General features: G+C 45.9%; 1 non-coding gene across 1 annotated transcript; it reads right to left on the bottom strand.

The window, feature by feature from the left end:
- Positions 1 to 13,318: 13,318 nt before the first annotated feature.
- trnal-uaa (transfer RNA leucine (anticodon UAA)) lies at positions 13,319 to 13,402 on the bottom strand. Its single transcript has one exon. It is a non-coding gene; the product is annotated as a tRNA-Leu (tRNA).
- Between the last annotated feature and the right edge of the window lie 5,840 nt (positions 13,403 to 19,242).

Below are 19,242 nucleotides of genomic sequence, written 5' to 3'. Positions count from 1 at the left end.
AAATCTGTTAATAGGTAAAATGACAGAAGATCAGTGGGAGGTGTTCAAAATAAATTTAACATGGTACGGAATCAGTTTATATCCCTGTGGGGCAAGAACTCTACTGGACAAAAAAACAGGCATGGACGACTAAAGAGGTAAGAGACAGACAGCGCTAAAATAAAATAAAAAGCATACAAAAATGCTAAACATAGCACAGATCCTGGCGAATGGGAAAGATACAAAGAACAGAGAGTAAGAGCAGATAGTAATAGCTACAAAGAGGGAGTATGAACATAATGGGGAAAGGATCGGACAGAGTCAACATGGATTTACAAAGGGTAAATCGTGTTTGACTAATCTGCTGGAATTTTTTGAGGAGGTAACTGGTAGAATAGATGGGGGAGAGCCAGTGGATGTGGTGTACCTTGACTTCCAGAAAGCCTTCGATAAGGTTCCACACAAAAGATTATCATGCAAAATTAAGGCTCATGGGATTGGGGGCAAAGTATTAACGTGGATAGAGAACTGGCTGGCAGATAGAAAACAGAGAGTTGGAATAAACGGCTCGTTTTCGGAGTGGCAGGCAGTGACCAGCGGGGTGCCGCAAGGATCTGTCCTGGGACCCCAGCTGTTCACAATATATATAAATGATCTGGATCAGGGAATTGGATGCAATATTTCCAAATTCGCTGACGACACTAAACTAGGAGGAGGGGTGGGCTCTGATGAGGATGTCAGGAGGCTACAGTGCGATTTGGACAGGTTGGGGGAATGGGCGGATACGTGGCAGATGCACTATAATGTGGATAAATGCGAGGTTATCCACTTTGGGGGTAAAAACAGGAGGGTAGATTATTATCTAAATGGCAATAGATTGGGAGATGGGGAAGTGCAGAGGGACCTGGGTGTTCTTGTGCACCAGTCACTGAAGGAGAGCATGCAGGTGCAACAGGCGATTAAGAAGGCAAATGGTATGTTGGCCTTCATATCAAGGGGGTTCGAGTATAGGAATAGGGATACCTTACTACAGCTGTACAAGGTGCTGGTGAGACCGCATCTGGAGTATTGTGTACAGTTTTGGTCGCCCCATCTGCGGAAGGATGTTCTTGCCATGGAAAGAGTGCAACGGCGATTCACCAGGCTGATACCTGGAATGGCGGGAATGACCTACGAAGAGAGATTAAATAGTTTGGGCTTGTACTCACTGGAGTTTAGAAGATTGAGAGGGGATCTCATCGAAACATATAAAATTATGGCAGGCCTGGACAGGCTGAATTCAGAGAGAATGTTTCCAATGGCCGGGGAGCACAGAACCAGGGGCCACAGTCTAAAAATAGCGGGCAAATCATTTAAAACAGAGATGAGGAAGAATTTCTTCACTCAAAGAGTGGTGAGCCTGTGGAATTCCCTGCCACAGAGGGCTGTGAAGGTTAATTCAATAAATATTTTCAAGAGAGAATTGGATATATTTCTGAAGGCTAAGGGGATTAAGGGTTACGGAGAAAAGGCGGGGACGGGGTACTGAACTGGTAAGATCAGCTATGATCTCAGACGAAGATCAGCCATGATCTCATTGAATGGCGGAGCAGGCTCGAAGGGCCGAATGGCCTACTCCTGTTCCTATCTCTATGTATAAAAAGACTGGTGAAATGGGCAGACTCATGGCAGATGAAAGTTAACGCAGAGAAGTGCAAAGTGATATATTTTGGTTGGAAGAATGAGGAGAGGCAATGTAAACTAAATGGCACTAATTTAATGGGGCCGATTATTTCCTTTTATCGGCTCCCTCTGGAGATCACTGGCCCCGAAACTGCTCAGAATGCTCTCCCCTGCAATTTATTAACCAGCTCTAAATGGTTCAATTTTAAAGAGGGTGCAGGAACAGGGAGACATTGGCTGTGTGCACACAAATCTTTGAAGGTGGGAGGACAAGGCGAGAAGGATGTTAGAAATGATTAGGGTTCCTTTCTTTTATTAATAGATGAATAGAGCATAAAAGCAAGGAAATTATGCTAAACATTTATAAAGCACTGGTGTATTGCGTTCAATTCTGTGCACCACATATTAGGAAAGAAGTCAAGGCCTTGGAGAGAGTGCAGACTAGAGTTACTGGAATGGTACCAGGGATGGGGGACCTCATTTATGGGACGAGACTGGAGAAGCTGGGATTTTTCTTCTTAGAGCAGTGAATGTCAATAGGAGAGTTGATAGAAATATTCAAAATTATGAATGGTTTTGATAGAGACAAAAAAGGAGAAACCTTAAAAATGTAAAAGAAAATATGATAAAATCCACCCAGGAGCAGTTGGGGGTCGAACCCATGATATTCGGCTTATGTGACTGATGGCCTTACCACCTGGCCACCACGCCGTATATCAGCCTTTGCCTTGAGGTTGAGGGAAGGCAGAACAGACACTTGTATACGGGAATAAAATGCGATGGTGGAGCCAGCAAATAACCGCCTCATTTAGATGAATCTTTTCATAAAACCTTTCAGAGAATCAGAGAATCATACATCACAGAAGGAGGCCATTTGCCCCGTCGTGCTCTTGGAAGAGCAATCCAATTATTCCCAGTTCGTTCCCCATACCCCTGCAAAATTTTCCAATTCAAGCATTTATCCAATTCCCTTTTGAAAGTTACTATTGAATCTGCTTCCTCCGCCATTTCAGGCAGAGCATTAAGATGATAATAACTTGTAATGTAAAAAAGAAAATCTCCTCATCTCCCCTCTGGATCTTTTCCAATTCGATGTCATCTGTTGTCGTCTGGGTGTTGCCAGGAGTGGAGGATTTTGACTCTGAGGAAAGATTGGAGAGGCTGGAGTTGCTTTCTTTGGAACAGAGGAGGCGGAGGGGAGGCTTAATTGAAGTGTATAAAATTATGAGCGGCCGAACTATAGTGGATAGGAAGCACCCATTTTAGTTAGCAGAGAGGCCAATAACAAGGAGGAATAGATTTAAAGTAATTGATAGAAGAATTAGAGGGAAGTTGAGGAGAACTTTTATCACCCAAAGGGTGGTGGGGTCTGTAACTCACTACCTGAAATGATGGTAGAGGCAGAAACCCTCATCATATTTGAGAAGTACTTGGATATGTACTTGATGTGCTGTAAACTGCAAGGCTATGGACCAATAGCTTGAAAGTGGGATTAGGCTGGGTAGCTCTTTCGACCAGAGCCGATGACCCTCCTTCTGTGCTGCAAATTTCAAAGATTCTATGATTCTAACAGGTACTGATTTTCCTAGCTGTCCTGGGCATAGCTGTGTCCAACAGCCAACATCAATTCAATTTCAATTTCATTTGTCACGTAACCAAATACAACAAGTGAAATCCAGTAAGTGAAATGCTTTTTCCTTAACAAACCGAGCGCACCAAGCAGCAAGGACACTTTGCTACCTGGTACACACGGAGCCCGCAAGGACGGCAGCCATCTTCATCGGCGCCATAAAACAGCGCCCAAACAGGGACAGGAACAACATCACAGTGGAATCTTTCTGTGTAGAAATCGGCCGCCGTGTTTTCTTATATTATAAGCAGTGACTACGCTTCAAAAAGTACTTCATTTTCTGTAAAGCAATTTAAACAAAAATTACCATTCATGGGATGTGGATGTCGCTAACAATATCAGCATTTATTGCACAATCCCACTTGCCCTTGAGAGGGTGGTGATGAGCCCCTTTTTGAACCACTGCAGTCCGTGAGGTGAACGGACCCAGAGTGCTGTTAGGGAAGGATGTCCCGGATTTTGACCCAGCGACAATGAAGGAATGACGATATATTTACAAGTCAGGATGGTGCATGCCTTGGAGGGGAACTTACAGGTGGTGGTGTTCCCATGCGCAAACTGCTTTTGACCTTCTAGGAGGTACAGGTCGCAGTTTTGGGAGGTGCTGTGGAAGAAGCTTTGGCACTTGTGTAGCGCGATTTTTACTTTCCACATATCAGCCCAAGCCGGAATGTTGTGCAGGTCTTTCTGCATGCAGGCCAGGATTGCTTCATTATCTGATGAGATGAGAATGGAACTGAACACTTTGCGATCATCGCTGAACATCCCCACGTCTGACCTTATGATAGAGGGAAGGTCATTGATGAAGCAGGTGAAGATTAACTCCTGCAGTGATGTCCTGGTGCTGACATGATTGACCTCCAACAACCACAAGCATCTTCCTTTATGCTAGGTATGTCTCTAACAGTGGACTTTCCCCCGTGTCCACCCACAGGTTCCATTGACTTCAATTTTACTCGGGCTACTTGATGGAACACTTGGTCTAATGCTGTTTTGCTGCTAAGAACAATCACTCTCACCTCGCCTTTAGAATCCAGCTCCTTTGTCCATGTTAGGATCAAGGCTGTAATGAGGTCTGGAAACTAGTGGTCCTGTCGGGACTCAAACTGAGCATTGGTGAGCATTAGGACGTCCCAAGGTCGTGAAAGTTGCTATAGGAGTGCAAGTTCTCTTTTTTACTGTTTAAAAACGACTAACATATGCATGATGTTTATTTGTAGGAACAGATGGTCATCGAGCTGAAACCTTAACCCTACCTTCCTCTCCCCACAGATCGTGCCAGGGTGTCCCAGCATGGCTCATTTATAAATGTTGATATTAAATAAGTGGTTCCTTCTGCAGTGAGGGAAGAGCTAAACTGACACCGCTGGCAGTTTTACTGAATGGTGTAATAAAGAAAAAAATCTAATAGGTATTTGCAGTAGTAAGCTTTTTCTAAAGTGCTGAACTGGCAGTTGAGACAACCTAAGCAGTAGTGTTAGAACTGCATACTGTGTCAATTAGAGACAATTGGAAATAGTCGGATGTGGAAACCATAAGAGGCCTAGAGGATGTAAGTTCTGTTCTGGCAGGAAAGTAAAATAATGAGTTGGAAGTAAAGAGACCTACAGAGGCAGGAATGGAGGACAATGAGTCAGAAGTACAATGCTGATGAGACCCTGTCTGGCATAAACAAAGGTCATAGGTGCAACAATAGCTTGGGGGATAACGGACATATAGGTTTGCGATAATAAAAGTGGTACATTAATGTAACGCAGCATAGGCAACCAATCAGTGAAGATGCATACGGGCCAAGATCCAATCAGGTGGCAGGAATGAATTCTGACCGAGCTGGACATATATGTTTTAATGTATAAAAATGTAGTGTTTGCTGCACCAATTTGGTGAAGTCTGGCTATGACAGAGCAGTTTGTCTCCCCACCAGTGTAATAAAGATGATTGATTATCGATCCGAAAACCTTGTGTCGAGTGTTGGTTTAAAATACTCCGCAGCAATTGGCATCACGAACAGGATCCCACATGGATGAGTGGCATGGACGAGTGAAGCTGAGCAAAAATGTGAGTTATTTTGAAAAACCACGTACAGTTAGGGCAAGGCAACACCGTCTCGTGTCCACCGCCCCCTTTGGAATCAAAGAACTAAAAGATTTGAATCAATAAGTCAAGCGGTCTTGGGGTTCAGGTGAAATACGCAGAACTATAGGCGTGGTATGTGTTGCAAGTAGTGCGTTAACTTTGGAGTAAAAGTCTAAAGCATACCTCTGACAATTCGAGTTACAAGCAATGCAGAAAGTTTAAGCATACCTCTGACAACTCCAGTTGCAAGTAGTGCTAAGCATACATCTGACAACAAATTACCCGAACAAAATTGTTGCAAGTATGGGCTCACCCTGCGAGAGTAAATAAGGGAGCTACCTCTGACAACTGCGGTTGCAAGTACCGTCTCACACTGTGAGAGTAAAGCAAGGATGGTACCTCTGACAACTGTGGTTGCGAGAGTAAAGGATGGGACATACCGCTAACAACAATTAACCATGGAAGTGAAAAACTCGAGGGGGCTCGGTGGGGTTGCTGATACACTATTTAATGGACAAAAATAAAAGATTCAATGACAAAATTGTTAATAACGATTGGCAACCGAACGACCCACCGGCCAAACAAAGAGAATGGTGGGCTAAAGAAACAAAATTAAAGGAAGAAAGGGCCATCATTTTAGTGGCTCATGCATATTATGAGTTGAGCAGCTGTGCTCGAGTTTGGACCAAAAACGGGTGCCAAAATTGTACCCAAGTACCCATAATGGCAACAGCTCCTGTAGTGCCATCTGAGGTGAAAAGAGTAGAGGAGGACAGGATAGGCTGGGATGCGCTGAGCTGAAAAGTTGCTGAACATGACCCCGACTATAATGATGGGGAAAACTCGCCCCCATATGACGACATAAAAGTGGCACCTATTAAGGTGGAATTTATTCCGGTCACCCCGGCGGTGCCTATACTTTTAGGGGCACCCCCAGGCACCGTAGCGATCCCAGCAGTACCAGTTCAGGTATAAATCACTTATGTATCTTTCTCCACAGGAGATAAATTAAAGTTGCTTCAAATTCTGCTGGAACTAAAGCTCCGACAGAGTAATGCCATATTCTGGCAGAAACTAAGAGAAATGAGAATATGTCACAACTTGCACAACCGGGATGTTGATGGATTAGCGAGGGCAAAAATGAGCGAAGATATGTTGGGTCAATTACCTCAACAATATAGGGAGGGGACATGGTGTCAAGATGTAGCCCCTGTAAACCAGCAATGAGATGTGGATTATACAGCTTTTAGGACCGCTGTTACACAAGTTATAGGATTAGCACCAGTAAACTGGGGACTAGTCATGGGAATTAGTCAGGGGAAAGGGGTGTCAACCCATGATTATGGAGAACGGAAGTGGACTAGTTTTGTAGCCCACTCCAGTATAATAGCACCACAACGAGACAATTTGGCATTTTTGAAAATGTACAAGGGCTGAGTCGTGCCCATCAGGCCACAGTACAAATTGGATTGGTCACCATACAGACCTTTGATGAATTGATCAGATGGGCGACTGAGGTAGACAACCAGCAGAAAGTTAAGGTGGCTGCCTTGGAGGAACAGAGAGCTGCAGTAAAGGAGATGGAAGTCTGTATAAAATGCAATAGGCTTGGGCACAAGAGTTATCATTGCACATTAACTAGGAAAGACACAGGAAGGAGGTGTAAAAACTGTAATAAACCTGGACACGAACAGCGAGACTCTTGGTCCAAGGGAGGGGGGAAGGAAGGTCAAGGCTCAAGACAACAAGAGGCAGCGTGTAGCGAGCAGATAACGGGCGAGGCCAATATGAATAAGATTCAATTGATCGAACTAATCAAAACCCTGTCACAGTCCCGCTAGGTATCATCGGCCCTCGGTACAGGCACCGATCCCCGTCTGGAGCTAACAGCACTGTTATGGGGCCAGCAGTGCTATATGTTAGTTGACACAGGGGCATCAGTGTCTATAACCAATTTGGACCTCCCGCACACACAAACCTCAAAACCTCTATAAAGATACAAGGAGTGGGCGGGAAGAGCAATCGCGCTTACAAAAACGGGACAGAATTATTGGAACTAGGAGGAATTTTTCTCCCATTCCAGTTATGGGCATGTGATAACCCAGAGGGAACAATCTTAGGAGTGGATAAAACAAGTGAACTGGACCATGTGACAGATGTATGAAATAAGACTGTATTATGAAAGTGCGTAAGTGATGATAAATTTGAAGCCAGGATTATGGCCAGTTGTATGATAAAGATCGGTAGTAAAGGGATTGGGAACAATATGGAATATGGGGAGTCCTATGCCAGGCGGTGGAAGGAGTATGGGTCACCTCTAAACAGGACTGTGGACTAACTACAATTAACCCTATCATGATACCCGGACCGGAGCACAAGGCGCACAGACAATACCCAATAAAACCAGCAGCCAAAGAGGCCGTATTCAGGATAATAATCGAGTTACTGAAACAGGGAGTGTTAAAAGAAACCACAGCAACCACAAACTCACCAATTTGGCCGGTAGGTAAACCAGACAGATCAGAACTAGTGACTCTCACGGAAGCATTGAAATTGGCAAAAGGAAAACGAGTAAATATATACACAGACAGTAGATATGCATTTGGGGTAGTGAATGATTATATGATAGCATGGAATAGGAGAGGATATGTAACCTCTGGAGGAGGACAAATACAGCATGAGGAAGTAGTGAGAGACCTAGTAGAAGCGGTAAAAGGAGCAGAAGAGGGAGCAGTGATTAAAATAAAGGCACACCGCAAGGTAGTGAGCGAGCAACAAAAAGGAAATATGCTAGCTGATCAGGCAACAAGAACAGCAGCGGACACAGAGATCCCTACACCAATAGCTGCAGGTAGAATAACAGCAGAGGAAGTGAACATTAAAAGAATCCAAGAGGAGACCGAAATGGAGGAGCAGGAGCAGTGGATAAAGAGAGGCGCAGCCAAAGGTAGAGATGGAATATGGAAAAAGGGTCACAGGGGAACTTGTTGAAAATGTACCATGAGCCAGACCATGGGGGGTGGAATGGCATGATAGGTAGGCTAAGTACAGATTGGTGGTGGAGTGGAATGGGAAAAGATGTGGCAAGATACTGCAGACGCTGCATCATCTGTGGACAACACAACCCAGGTAGGCCCATAAAGGTTGGAATAGCCCACCAGCCACGACACAAAGGCCCCTGGGGAAACCTCCAATTAAACTTTACTGGAACCCTACCTCACAGTAGAGGGAAGAAATACTGATTAGTGATCATAGACCAGTTTACAAGTTGGGTGGAAGCATTCCCTACTGTAGTGCTCAGACTGTGGCCCGAATATTTGCATACGACGTGATACCGAGATGGGGGTCCCATTGCAAATAGGTTCAGATCAAGGTACCCACTTTACGGGAAAGGTAATGAAAGAAACTTGTAAGTTACTGGGGGCAAGACAGAAGTTCCAAATCCCCTACCATCCGCAAAGCTCAGGCATGGTAGAGCGAATGGACAGAACCCTGAAAACAGCCTTAAGCAAGGCCATAGCCGAAACTGGACAGGGGTGGGTGGATGTCCTTCCATGTATCCTGATGAGGCTGCGAGCCAACTCAAACAGGATGACCGGACTGACACCATATGAACGCATGAGTGGACAAGCAATGTGTCTGCCGGATGTATTAGCATCTGGTAGCGAGGGGCTAGGACCATTAAACAATAAAAATATGAAGTACGTACAAACATTGGATAATCAATTGAAAGTGCTCTAACAAGAAGTTAAAGAACAACAAGACATCAGAGATAAAAATACACAAAAGTAGCGGTCCTCGGAGCACCTACCCAAGGTAGGCGAGCAGGTAGTTATTAAAATATTGCCAGAGAGATCGGGATTCTCACCTAGATGGACCAGAACATTTGAGGTTATCATGACCAGCGATATGTGCGCATGTATACATATGAGGGGAAAGGATAGATGGAAACATTGGACACAACTAAACCGGTACAACAATAACCCATCTGATCTTATGTCCCACAGAAACAACGGAATAAACACCAGAGATGAGCTACCTCTGGTGACAACCAGACCTCTGTTTAAATTACAGATAAACATGGATCCCGTAAGATGGATTGTCATAACTACCCTGATGACAGCATTTATAAGTACAAGTAACGGGCTGGAAGAAATGGACTGCAGGTTGAGATCCCATAATGGCGACTTCATGGAGGCTTCATCATATCACACAGTTAGGGGTGTGAAAAACAAGGAAAATGATGTTACAGGTGTAACGGTACCTGGGTGAACTTGGATCAACAACCATGCGGACCCTGTAGAATGAAAAAATGCCAGCAATATGGTAGAATGTAATAGACACTGGCAGATGTTGGCTCAAGTAGGGGGAGAATATGTCCTGAGCTGCACGGAAAATGATATAAGATGGACTATTGTACACGGCATTACAACACCTCAACCAACAACAACAAGGACCACACCACAAGGGTTAACCCTAGAAACAACAACACCCCCAATCACAACAATACCTGAAGAATGGAGGTGTCCGAAATGGACGCCTGGGCCTGAAAATGGACTGGTGATATTCACTGAGGGAGAACAATTGTATGATAGCGTGAGACACGAAATTGTACCGGTACTAATGAACTTAACCATGTTACAATGACCAGGATATTCTGAAAGGTTTACTAAAATTAGAAAATTCTATGCATATATGATAAAGAATGTAATTAACCAAGCTGCTGATGTGACAGGGGCTACTGACGTTAGGGGACATGCTGCATTTCACCAAATGATTAAGAGGAGCTTAGTAACCGATATACCCATGGGAATAAACACGGGGACATCATTCATTAATGCCCTAGATATACAAGGTGCCCAAAGTAGTGTGGAACGACTACAAAGTGTAATACAACAGATTTTAGAGAAGGAAACTGGTTTGGTTCGACAAGGATCAGAGTTGGGAGGACATACGATAAGGAAGTTACTCAAGGGAATCAAGGTTATAGAGGACCATGCTAGCATTATCAACAAACCAAACCATAGAGATGAGGAACAGCCAAAAGACAGGGTAGGAAGAGGCTTGTGTTAAGCCTATGGCCAATGGATCACCGGACAGTTAAACACAATCTGGCACAGATACAGCGAGGCGAGGTACCAGACTGGATTAACAGCACACAGCTCTGTGGCCTGAGCCGGAATCCAGGCCCTCTGACTGCTTGTACCCTCAAAGGGATGACCAGAGTATATCCAGTGATACAAAAATGTAAAGCAGAAGTGACAGCAATGATAGGTATGGTACTCCTGATGCCAGTGGTGGGACTAGACATGGCTCCATACCCACAGTACCAGGTAACAAACATAGGCATAGTGAGGGGTGAGACATACCTCCAATACTATTCAATTGATACCTATGCCATCAGGAAGAATGATACTATGAGAGGCGTCTCCCGAAACGGATGCCACAGAAAGGCACGCTTATGGTGTGCCCACATCCAGTAGGAGAAGGCCCTATAGATGAGTGCACCTATAATAAGACAGAGAGTGTGTGTTGGACTGATCACAAGTTGATCACCATCACACCCGCTCAGGATATAAAGGCGAAGGGGAGTATTGTACAGCCACCACAGAGGCTGAGTACCAATAGAGTAACCTTGTATGTGCAATCACAATGCCTAACTTTTGCTTTACGCCAAAGATCCCTGTCACAATTGGACACACCAGATTGGTGTATGTACATTCAAGGGAGGAGATAAACCTAAATGTGCCAGATAGTCTAAAGAAAGAGTTGGTCAATTATGAAGTAGCAGTAGGGACCGCAATGCCCCACCTGCAAGAGGATCTGCAAGAATTGAAAGAGGATTTAAGTAAGATGGTGAAACAATACATAGTGCTGCAAAGGGACCTTGGGGAATTAGAAAGGGTAATAGAGATAGAGCTACAGGAGTTCCCGTGGTATGAGAAGCTGTGGGATTGGGAAATGAATGTTAACATACAACCATGGATCTGCATCATTTCCCATATATATTAGTGATAGTACAGTTAGTCATGGCTATATGATGGGGAATAGCAGCATGCACCACTTGTAGCAAGAAACGGACCAACAAAGAGCTAAAGTGAAGCGGAAAGAGCTGGAATAAACAAGTTTGCTCTACACATGATGGGTATGCAGGGCCTCCTGAGCCAGCGCCTGATCACCACATGGGGCAGGAGGCACAGCAATGCTTATACATGTTGTTTAACTTGGGTAGTGGCCAAGTACCAAAAGGGGGGATTGCAGTGGGGAATGAGTTAAACTGACATCGCTGGCAGCTTCACTGAATGGTGTAATAAAGAGAATAATCTAATATTTGCAGTGGTAAGCTTTTTCTAAATTGCTGAACTGGCAGTTGAGATAACCTAAGCAGTAGTTGTAGAACTGCTTACTGTGTCACTAAGAGGCAATTGCAAATAGTCGGAGGTGGAAACCATAAAAGGCCTAGAGGATGTAAGTTCTGTTCTGGCAGGAAAGTAAAACAATGAGTTGGAAGTAAAGAGGCCTAGAGAGGCATGAAAGGAGGACAATGAGTCAGAAGTACAATGTTGATGAGACCCCATCTGGCATAAACAAAGGTCATAGGTGCAACAACAGCTTGGGGGATAATGGACATGTACTTTTCCGATAATAAAGGTGGTACTTTAATATAACGCAGCATAGGCAACCAATCAGTGAATATGTATACGGGCCAAGGACCAATCAGGTGGTAGGAATGAATTTTGAATGAGCTGGACATATATGTTGTAATGTATAAAAATGTAGGGCTTGCTAATCCAATTTGGAGAAGTCTGGCTAAGACAGAGCAGATTGTCTCCCCACTGGTGTAATAAAGACAACTTGATTATCGATCCGCAAACCTTGTGTCAGGTGTTGGTTTAAAATACTCCACAACACTTCTATAGTTATTAATGACTTAGAAAATTCCTATATCCACGTTTGCTGATGATGCAAAGGCTGGTGGTATGGTAAGTCGTGTAGACAGCAGCATATAATTACAAAGATATATTGATAGATTAAGTGAATGGGCGAAACAGTGGCTGATGGATTACAACGCAGGTAAGTATATCGTCATTCATTTTAGACCTAAAAAGTAGATCCGAGTATTAGTTACATGGTGCAGAGTTCGGAACAGTGGAGTTCCAAAGGGGTTTCGGGTCCATGTACACAGACCACTGAAATGTAGCAGTAAGGTACAAAAATAATCAAAAAAATAGAATATAAAGTAGAGGAAGTTATTCTGCAGCTATACAGCGACCTGGTTAGACCACATCTGGAGTTCTGTGTACCGTTCTGGGCACCGCCTGTTAGAAAGGATAGATTGACCTTAGAGGAAGTGCAGTGCACATTCACCAGAACGTTACCAGCGCTCCAATGGTTAAAATATGAACAGAGATTACATAAACTGGGCTTGTATTTCCTGGAATATAGAAGGTTGTGGGGATTTGATTGAGGTTTTAAGATTTTGAAACGAATTGATAAGTTAGATAGAGAGAAACCTTTTTTGGCCGTTGGTGGGGGAGCCGAGGACAAGGGGGCATAATCGTAAAATCAGAGGCAGGCCATTCGCGAAAGAAGTTAGGATACATTTCTTCACATGAAGGTTGGTAGCAGTGTGGAATTCTCTCCCACAAAATAGCAGTATATGACAGCTCAACTAATAATGTAAATCTGAGATCGGTACGTTTTTGCTACACATGCGTTGAATTGATGTGTTGCCAAAGCAGCTGGATGGAGTTAAGGCAAAGCTCAGACAGGAATTCAGTGAAGGGCGAACAGGCTCAAGGGGCTGAATGGCCTCCTCCGGTTCCTATGTTCAGTACACCAATTGTAAATGAAGAAACGCTGTCTTGAAGGGTGAATTATAAATATGGCACCATCCCTTGCAGAGATCATAAGCGTTTTCATACCAAAAATAGCTTTAGGTTTTACTTTCAACCTCGTTGCCTTAGCATCTACCAAGGAGTGGGGTTCGAACCCACGCAGACATACGCTCATTGAATCTTAAGTCCAACGCCTTAACCACTCGGCCACCCTAGTGGCAAAAGCCCACCCGCGCAGTGCTTGAAAATTCGACAAATCCCTTGCTGACTAAGTTTAGTTTTCAGCGTAGAGCAAACTACGCGTCAGCATAATCTGAAAATGTGAGAGGATAAAGACATTTTCTAAAACTACAGACGGTGAAAAGCTGAACTGCAAAAGCACAGCAGCTGGGCAAGTAACGCATTGAGCTGGCCGTTCGTAACTGGACAAGAAACCCCTCGGCTTTTAGCCCACAGAACATGTAACCCTCCCGTCAACACTGAAAACCTTTGAAGGAAGAATGTTAAAATGCAGGTCAAACACCCAGGATCAGCAAGCTCTAAACTGAGCCAGCGCTTAAAGGGTTATATTATAAGGTGCAGAGTAAAACGATGTGGGGGAGCGATGGGGAGAGTGACCGAGAAAGTAATAGTTGGACGGATAAACAGAGACCCAATGAGAAAAGCTTACAGAAAGTGACTGAGACTGAGTGAGACATACAGAGAGACTGACAGATGGTAAGAACGACAGAAACAGAGAGAAATAGAGCGAATCATAGAGCGAGAAAAAGAGAAACATCACATTAAAGGTGAGAAAGTCGCTGCCTTCTCGGACGAGAATTAAAGCCATGACCTAAGGTTTACCGGTGAAAACACAAGCTCACTGAGGGAGAGTATTGTCCCATCATAGAACCATAGAATGACGCACTTTCCCCAAAGCCCTGCACATTGTTCGCCATCAAGTATTTATCCAATTCCCTTCTGAAAGTGACTATTGGATCAGCGATCGGATCTGCTTCCACCAACAGTTCAGACAGCGAATTCCAGATCATAACTACCCTCTGAGTAATAAAACAATCTCATCGTCTGAGTAATAAAACAATCTCATCTCACCTCGCGTTCTTTTGCCAATGTAATTAATAATTTAAAGCTCAGGTCGATAGTTTTCTGTTAGACAAGATAGGGATTGTTTAGAAGTCAAAGCAGGTGGGTGAAGTTAAGATCCAGGTCAGACATGATCTCACTGAATGCCGGAACAGGCTCGAAGGGTTAAATGGCCTACTCCTGTTTCTATTTTCAGTCAATCGGCGGAGAGCCTGCTGTAAATGTAGGAACGCTGCCTGGAAATGTGAGATATAAATATTAAAACTTCCTTTCCAATGGTTACAATTCTCGGACGAATTATCACATCCACCAGCAGCAGTGCTCGAAACCACACGAACTGAAGTACACTCGATCTTTAACAGGAATCCTTCAACCGCCCTGCTGATTTAAACAGCGACGCACAGTTGTACACAATTCAACAAATTCTTTTCACATCAACATACCAATCCATTGATAATGCCAGTGATTTGAAAGCTGCTGTGGAAAAAAACAGCAGTTACTTTCCAGTTTCCTGTTCCTCATCGTCTCCCTTTCACTGTGGGCGTCCAATCCCTCTACATTCCATCAGCCACCAGGACGGCAGGAGGGCCCTCCGCTTCTTCCTTGAACGGAGGCCAACACAGTCACCATCCACCAGCCCCTCCTCCGCCTGGCTGCCCTTGTATTGAAAATACATTGAACTAATTCTCCTTTGAATCCATTCACTTCAACCAAATAAGCCCAGCTGCTCCCATAGCTAACTTGACGACACTTCCTCCCACCTTGATTCCTGTAAGGACTCTATTCCTTTTTCTCCGTTTCTCCATCTCCATCGCATCTCTTCTGATGATGCCACCTTCCGATATGTTTTACTTTTCCCTCAACCAAGGACTCCCCTCCACCATGTTGGACAGGACTCTCGACTGTTCCATTTCCCGCACTTCTGCTCTCACCCATTCCTCTTCCTCTCAGAAGCACGATAGGATTTCCCTTGTCCTCACCTTTCACCCCACCAGCCTCCACATTCAACGGATCATCCTCCGCCATTTCCACCACCTCCAGCGTGATCCCATCACCAAACACATCTTCGCCTGCCGTCCCCTTTCAGCAGTCAGCAGAGACCGCTCCCTCTGCGACACTCTGGTCCACTCATCTATCACCCGCCCACACCTTCCCCTTCCCACGACGCCTTCCCGTGCAAGCGCAGGAGATGCAACACCGGCCCTTTTACCTCTTCCCTTCTCACTGTCCAGGGACCCAAACACAACTTCCAGGTGCAACAACGATTTACTTTTCTTCTTGCAATTTAGTAAACTGTACTTGCTGCAGACTCCGCTACATTGGGGAGACCACACAGAGATTGGGTGATTGCTTTGCGGAACACCTCAATTCACTTTTGAAAGTTACTATTAATATGCTTGGATCTCCCTTGTTGATATAATAATGCAAATCTAAGTGAAAGGACGCTGGGATAGTTGGACCAGTGAATCATCTTAAAGCATTCTGACATAAATCATCTTAAATCATGCTAACATTACCCCCCTTTAGACCCAGAATTTGAGCAATCACTCTGAGCCAATTAACTTTCTTTCTGTCTTTACTGTTGATTTGCTTGGAGTATACAGTCGATTACTGTTACATTGATGTCAGCACACCAAACATGTCCGCATGGCTCCAACGGTTCCTTTGGCCTTATTTCATTGGTTGATCATTATTCCTGAGTTTCCCCGCACTCCAGGCTTGGGAGAGCTCTCTGCTGACCCGGCTCCTTGTTTTTCCTCTTCAATTGTGTAAGGGCTTGTCGAAGCAATGCGTACACAATGATCACCAGGAACAGTAGGCGGCATTGGAAAATAATTAACAGTTGTGAAATAATTCTGAACAACAGGTGTATCAAGATGTTATTGACTTGCTCCCACCGTGATTTCCTTCCCACTCCCTCTAGCTCTGTTAGCAGGTTTTCATTTTCCTGGTGTAGTTGGTGCAGGTGTTTTACTGTGATCACGGTTCGTTCTCTAATCTATTTTAGTTTTAGTGACGTGCGTGGTGTGGCGGAGGGGCGTCCAGTGGATATCCAAATCCAATCAATATTGTGTCAGTGTCTAAGAGCATATCACCGTGCACTGTGATGTTAGTAACATTATGCTTGATCACTGGTATCAGGATCTCATGATCTATCTTGGTGACCTGGGTTGGTTCAAAGCAGAAAGAGGAGTGGGTGACAGGGCAGGTGAGGGGTCTGTATTCACAGAGGCTGCGGCCGTAGTGACACAATAGCGCCCCTGTGCGACACAACTAGTATTAGTTTATCTCTGGTGCCAGCATATTACAGACATGGTGCAATTTGGAGTTTCTTAATTCCAAACAAGACCCCCATAGTGTTTCATTAACTTCCCCCAGGTGATATCAACACATCCTTTGATTAAAGATCATTTTGCCATGTCTGGCACTGTCTTTCCTTCATTTACTTGAACCATGTACGGTGGGAATGGCTGATATTCATAATGCAATTTCTCTTCCAATATCAGAACTGATTCTACTGACCATACTTTTATGGATATTGGGTCGCTTGTATTGTCAGGGCAGGAATGCTCCCTCCCAGACCCTTCAGTTTAGCATGGCACGGGTGAGTCGTAGCCCAGACTCTGCCCAACCTCCTGAGTTCACAAATGGAAAGCGTGACGTCGACACCTTCCATTCTGCCAGCTGTTTATTTGTCACAAAGTTGGGGATTAGGTTGTTCTTGATATCACCCCATCCCCGGTGTATTGGGGGAAAGAAGGAATACCCCATACATGCTACAAGCAACTCCCTTTGAGGCGTCAATTGAAGCCTGAGCATCCTCTTGGGTGGTGCACTGATTTTGACCTGCAGTTTATGTTCATTGGACACTCGGTCCGTCACTGAGAACAACACCTGTCTAATCTCCCCTCCCTGGTCCTTGAACATCTGGTTCTCCTTTAACAACATTCCTTCAAGCTGCCATTGCATCTTTTCCTCACTTCCAGCCAAGGAATCAAAGTCCATCATATTGCACCTGGCAGTGCCCCCCAGCTCAATACCCAACCACTGCTCCCACCACAGCTGCAATACACAACAATTGTCCCCCCGGCTCCAATACTCAACCATTGCTCACCCCCCAGCTGCAATACCCAACCATTGCCCCTCAGCTCCAATACCCAACCACTGCTCCCAGCACAGCTCCAATACCCAATCACTGCTCCCACCACAGCTACAATGCACAAACATTGCCCCCACCACAGCTACAATACCCAACCAATGCACCCAAGCTCCAATACCCAACCACTGCTTCCACCACAACTACAGAACCCAACCATTGCCCCCAGGCTCCAATACCCAACCATTGCCCCCGCCTCCAATACCTAACCACTGCTCCCACCACTGCTACAATACCCAACCATTGCCCCCAGGTTTCAATACCCAACCATTGATCCCACCACAGCTGCAATACCCAACCATTGCCCATTAGCTCCAGTACCCAACCACTGCTCCCACCACAGCTACAATACCCAACCATTACCCACCGGCTCCAATACCGAACCACTGCTCCCACCACAGCTACAATACACAACCAGTGCATTCCCCCGCCCCGCAGCTCCAATACCAAACCATTGCCCCCGGCTGCAATACATACACACTGCTCCCACCACAGCTACCATACTCAACCACTGCCCCCCGGAGCCAATACACAAACACAGCTCCACCAACAGCTACAAAACCCAACCATTGTCCCCGGCTCCAATGCCCAACCATTGCCCCCCGGATCCAATACACAAACACAGCTCCCCCCACAGCAACAATTCCAAACCATTGCACCCAGCTCCAATGCCCAACCATTGCCCCCAGCTCCAATACCCAACCATTGCCCATCGTCTCCAATACTCCACCATGCCCCACTGCAACACGCCCGGCCCTCGGCTCCAATACTCAAATATTCACCCACTGCACCACCCTTGCACCCCCAGTTCCAGTACCCAAGCATTCAACCACTGCCCCCCGGTGCCAATACCCAACCATTCACCCACTGCTCCCCGGCTCCAGTACACAACCATTCACCCACTGCCCCCCGGCTCCAGTACCCAAACATTCACCCACTGCCCCCTCAGCTCCAGTACCCAGCCATTCACCCACTGCCCCCTGGCTCCAGTACCCAACCATTCGCCCACTGCCCCCGCAGCTCCAGTACCCAGACATACACCCATTGCCCCCTCGGCTCCAATATGCAATCATGACCCCCGGCACCAATACCCAACCATTCACCCATGGACTGCCGGCTCCAATACCCAAACATTCACCCACTGCCCCCCGGCTCCAATACCCAACCATTCACCCACTGCCCCCCGTCTCCAATACCCAACCATTCACCCACTGCCCCCCGTCTCCAATACCCAACCATTCACCCAAGGACCCGCGACCACAATACCCAACCATTCACCCACTGCCCCCCGGCTCCAATACCCAAACATTCACCCACTGCCCCCCGGCTCCAATACCCAAACATTCACCCACTGCCCCCCGGCTCCAATACCCAACCATTCACCCACTGCCCCCCGTCTCCAATACCCAACCATTCACCCACTGCCCCCCGGCTCCAATACCCAACCATTCACCCACTGCCCCCCGTCTCCAATACCCAACCATTCACCCAAGGACCCGCGACCACAATACCCAACCATTCACCCACTGCCCCCTCGTCTCCAAAACCCAACCATTCACCCAGGGACCCCCGGTTCCAATACACAACCATTCACCCACTGCCCCCCGGCTCCAATACCCAACCATTCACCCACTGCCCCCCGGCTCCAATACCCAACCATTCACCCACTGCCCCCCGTCTCCAATACCCAACCATTCACCCACTGCCCCCCGTCTCCAAAACCCAACCATTCACCCAGGGACCCCCGGTTCCAATACCCAACCATTCACCCACTGCCCCCCGTCTCCAATACCCAACCATTCACCCACTGTCCCCCG

The sequence above is a fragment of the Somniosus microcephalus genome, unplaced genomic scaffold (assembly GCF_052327205.1).
Source record: "Somniosus microcephalus isolate GS21.2 unplaced genomic scaffold, FLI_Smic_1.0 unresolved_chr1, whole genome shotgun sequence".
Classification (NCBI taxonomy): domain Eukaryota; kingdom Metazoa; phylum Chordata; class Chondrichthyes; order Squaliformes; family Somniosidae; genus Somniosus; species Somniosus microcephalus.
Note: the sequence above shows the minus strand (reverse complement) of the source record. Positions and strands in the feature narration are given on the sequence as shown.